The following is a 5,193-nucleotide window of genomic DNA, read 5'->3' on the forward strand; positions in this document are numbered from 1 at the left end:
TGTGTGTGTGTGTGTGTGTGTGTGTGTGTGTGTGTGTGTGTGTGTGTGTGTATGATTAACCTAGTCTGAGCTGAGCTTTCTCTGCTGCAACTGAAGAGTTCCTGTGACATTGTCCACAGTCCACCAGACAGGCTGAGAGACACTTCTTGTGTGTGTGTGTGTGTGTGTGTGTGTGTGTGTGTGTGTGTGTGTGTGTGTGTGTGGCTGTCCTGCACAGGGATCCAAACACTTGACCTTGATGTTATTGGCACCATGCTCTGCCAAGGGAGCTAACCAGCCAGCCCTGGGAGTCACTTCTTAATCAGCAAATGTCTTAGGGAGGGATTCATTCTGGGGTTATGGGAATGACCAGAGCTGCCTGTCCTAAGAAAGGAAGGCCTTGCCTGTTCCCCTTAGGGTCCCTGAGCCTGGGAGGCCTGAAGGGGAGCCCTTCAGTGCTTGTGCACTGGGCTGTGTCAGCGAGAGTCACGGTCAGTTGCGCCTCTGTTTCAGAGGAGTATTTTTAGCGACAAATAGAGTGGTTTGCAAATAAACAAATGGCTGGAACAAATCCTGAAAAGGAGAGCGCCTGTACGTGGCCCACTGTCAAACTAGGTCAGCCTGAGGCACAGTGCCTTTTGAGAGTTTGCTCCTGAAGGTGGAAGGTGACTCACAGGTGCTGGCTCCTTTTCCCACCAATCAGCCATCTGTGGTTTGAGACCCACAGGCTTGGGAGAGACTCAGGAGGCATCAGCTCCAGTCCCCCACTTCCACGTGAGTGTGCTCCCGCCCCAACCCAGAGCCCCAGAGGGTGAAAGTCCCTTGAAGTCCACAGAGGGAGCTCTCACCTCTTTGCGCCCTCAGCAATTCCAGGAGATGTCGTCTTTTCAAGGGCAGATGTGTGGCTCTAGACGATGAGGAACCACCTTGGAGCCAGGCAGACCTGATGTCAACTCCCAGCTCTTCTGTAGCACCTGAAATAGCTGGGCCTTTCTGCATCCTCCTGGTTGACTCGCCCTAAGGATTTAATGATATAATTCCCCAGCACTTAGCAACTTCTAAACCAATGTGACTTTCTTTTTTGTTCTCCTCACTAGAGTCTGAGCTTCTTAAAGAGAGCCATGTCCTCTTCAGTTCTGCATTCCCTACACCAATGTCTGCATACAGTAAATGCTCAATAAATGCCTGCTGAACGAGCGTGTGACTGAACCACTTCTTCCCGTATTTGACTGTGTGGCCTCACATGGTGCAATTCTGTGGGGCTTCCTGCATTCCCTACACCAATGTCTGCATACAGTAAATGCTCAATAAATGCCTGCTGAACGAGCATGTGACTGAACCACTTCTTCCCGTATTTGACTGTGTGGCCTCACATGGTGCAATTCTGTGGGGCTTCGGGTCTCCCTGATGCTGAGGGTGTCTGTTTCAGCTGCCCCCACTCGGAGCTGGTGCAAGGCTTCTGTGAGTCTTTGGGGATCTCCATTTGTTTGTTCCATTGAGACCTATGTGGGGTCGGATTGATGCCTCAAGACAGATACCAAGAACCTCAGGAGGTAGGGCCTATAGATATGACTGATCGTACCACTCCCCTACTTGGAGCCTTCTAGTGGTTTTCCCTTGCATTAAAAAAAAATCCAAACTCCTCACCATGATCACCAAAGCCCTCATGAAAGCCTCATCAAAGCCTCACCTTCCAATAGTGTCCCCAACAGTCCAGTACATGCTTCCCTCCTCACCTCCTCCAACACAGAGAGCTTGTTCTGCCCCTGGCCACTTCCTTGGTCTGGAATGTTCTTCCCCTGGCTTCAATGAGGCTGGCTCCTTCTCTCATCCAGGGCTCATCCTGGCTGCCACCTCCCTTGTCCTCCCTTCCCAAGGGGGACCCTCCTTCTGTCTCTGTTTTATCTACCTCATTGGACATATCAACATCTGACAGGACCGTGTTCACTTGTGTGTGCTTGTTTAATTGTCTCTTTCTCCAACTAGAATGCTTGTCTTTTTTGTTTACCATCTGATGCCCAGAGCTCAGAATAGTGTTGGCATACAATAAAGCTCAATATATAATTGCTGAATGAATGAGCGAATGAATAAATATAAAGGTTAGAGGAGAAATCCCTTCAGAACTAGGGCTTTGAGTCCCTGCTTTATAGGAAATGAAATTGTCTGGCTGAGGGTAGCCAGCTGGAAGGCCCTGGCTTCCAGGGCTGGGGACAGGGCCAGGCAGCAGGGCCTGGCAGCAGGGTGGGTCTGACAGTGTCCCTGATGGGTGAGTGGTCAAATCTTAGGAGTGGGGGGCCTCCTCAGTTTGGGTGAAGAGAGTCTGTGGTTCATGCATAGGATGCTGCTGCTTTTGCCTGCCCAGCCTCCATTCTCCCCTCTTCTGGCAAATGACCCCTGGTATTCCTCAAGGAGCCAGCTCTCCTTCACTCCTAGTCTATGTAATCTGGAGAATCTTCTTATCCATCTGCTACCTCCATCCAGAGGTGAGCAACTGACCAAGAAGTAGCCATGCTCTGACCATAGTGATTGGTTCAAAGATGGTCTCAGCAAAGCCCATCCTGGGGCTTTTGCTAGAGTTCCTGGGAGAGAGATGAACAGAAGAGAAGAGAACCAGGAGATGAAGAGAGAAAGAGGTTGGGGTAGGGGGTGGTTTGAATATGTCCCCACCAGAATTCAGATGTTGCCAATGTGATAGTATCAAGAGGTGGTGCCTTTAAGAGGCGGTTAGTCCATGAGGGCTCCTATCTTGTTCATGGGATCAAGGCCCTTATAGAAAGAGGCTCCACGTAGCCTCTGGCTAGCTTGCTCTCTTGCCCTTATACCATGTGAAGGTGCAGCAAGAAGGCTCTCGCCAGACACTGGAGAATTGATCTCAGATTTCCCAGCCTCCAGAACTGGGAGAAATGGATTTCTGTTCTTTATAAATGACCCAGTCTCAGGTGTTCTGTTACAGCAGCAAAAACAGACTAAGACAGAAAGGGAAGAGAAGAGTAAACAAGAGAAGAGAGGAGAGGACAGGAAAGGGGAGGGAGGGAGAGAAAAAATCTAGTGACAGTCATTTGAGCCCCCTATGTTCAGCTGTGCCTACCTTGGATTTTCCAGTTATGTCAACCAATAAATTACCTTTTTCCTGAAGTCAGTTTAACTCTTTTTAAGAACCTTGTACCTTGAGTACTTTGTGCTCAGAAGGACCCTGACTAATCTGTTTGGGCCCCTTAGATCCCAGGGCCCATTTGGCAAGGAGGGCAATGTGGGGAGGAATGGAGAGTCCCCCAGTTGAGGGCGTTCATAGTGGTCCTTCTTCTTTGGGTACTCTTTGGCCCTGGGACTGGGTCTGTGGAGCGTGAGTGGAGGGTGTACATGGGGATGTAATAAGGGGCAGGGGAAAGTGGAGATGGGTGGAGGGGTGTCACCAAGACACAGTTACCCAAAGTGTGCCTGTGCCATCATCTGGCCCATGCCGGTACAGTGTCCTGTCCAAAGGATGTCACTAGAAGCATCATCAAGTGTTCTGTGCAACTCACACCAGCTCTGGAGCCAAGGCGGGGGTGGTGGTGGTGTATGTTTGATAGTGGACGACATCTGGGCATTGGAAGAATATCCACAGATCCTCTCAGAGCACAGGCCCTGCACTTTCCAGTACTCCGCTCCAGACTTAGGTTAAATGATGGACCTGACCAGAAAAAAAACCCATTTCTAATTACACAAATTCAAAGACATGCATGCAAGATTTGTGCGGAAGATATCAGTGGTTTCTGCTTGCCTGGCACCCATTATTCCCTTTTTCTTTGGGGGACCACCCTTGCTGTTACGGCTCTAGGGGGGGATGCATGACTTAGTCCTGGTGTGCAGTTTTTGGTTCAAGGATAGGCAAGGGCCCAAGCCAGGCCAATAAGATCCCTTGCTAGAACTTCTGCACTAAGTACTGGGAAAGAGTTATTCTTTGTCCCCTGAGGATGCCAAGCTGGCAGGATGTTGACCCACATTGCCATCTTGGGGCGAGATCCTGCCTGAGAATGATACTAAGCCCAGACAAAAGCAGAGCCATGAGTCAGGAAACATCAGTTTTGTCCCTTGATCCAGCCATTCCTGAAACCACATGCATTCATTTAATTAACCAGTATTTTTCATTTTTTGTTTTGTCTAAGCCAGTTTGTACTGAGTCTCTGTCATTTGTGACCAAACAGATTCTGACCAATATCATCTGTGAATCAACAAGCCTATCTAGCAACTACTAGATACTGAAAAGGATAACAAAGGTCATGTGGACCTGGATGAAACACATGTGGTGTGGTAGAAGGCACACAGGCCTGGGAACCAGCTCAAGTCCCAGCTCTGGTACCCCCAGGAGGTATAAAATAGCCTGCCCTCTCCTAAGATATTACTGGTATCAGGATGATACTGCCACATGGGTCTGCCTCTTAGGAATACTGGCCAAGTGATAATATGCATACGAAAGCATTTTGTAACTTGAAAGCCCGATGCAAACATACTAACAAATTATGTTCTCAATCTGTGCTGTCCAACATGGTAGCCACATAGCCACGTGCAGGTACTGAGCACCGAAAATGTGGCTGGTATGAACAGAAGTGCGCTGTGGCTGTAAAATGCACACTGGCTTTTGAACACTTAGTATTTTTTCAAAATAATGTAAATATTATATTAATAATCTTTATATTGATTACGTGTTGAAAGGATGATATTTGTGATCTATTGGATTAAATGAAATAGACCATTAAAATTATTTTCACCTGTTTCTTTTCCTTTGTTTATGGGGATATTTCAAAATCTTAAAGGGCATGTGTGGCTTGCATTTGTGGCTCACATGACATTTCTATTGGACACTGCCAGTCTAAATGGTGAGGGATGGTTTGTTGGTGTGGGAGATCACCGAGGTCTGGCATAGTCAGGAAAACCAGAAAAACCCCAGATCCAGTGACAGGGGTCAGGGGAGGACTGCTTTTGGAACCAGTCGCCTTTGGTTGTTGTCTCTAATTTTCCCCATGAGTAAGATGGACTGTCTTTCTCCATCATGCCTCTCACCACTCACCACCCACTGCCCACCACAGAATGAGATGGTTTCAGCATCCTATGTGCTGTTCACAGTTGGAATGCTGGCAGTTTTGCCACAGCTTCTGATCTCCTTGTGCTCGATGGTTTCCTTTTCTGAAATGCCCACATCCAGAAAGGAGGTCCTCTGGTTTCTGTGACTTG

Source organism: Galeopterus variegatus, unplaced genomic scaffold, assembly GCF_000696425.1.
Source record: "Galeopterus variegatus unplaced genomic scaffold, G_variegatus-3.0.2 Scaffold3059, whole genome shotgun sequence".
Classification (NCBI taxonomy): Eukaryota; Metazoa; Chordata; class Mammalia; order Dermoptera; family Cynocephalidae; genus Galeopterus; species Galeopterus variegatus.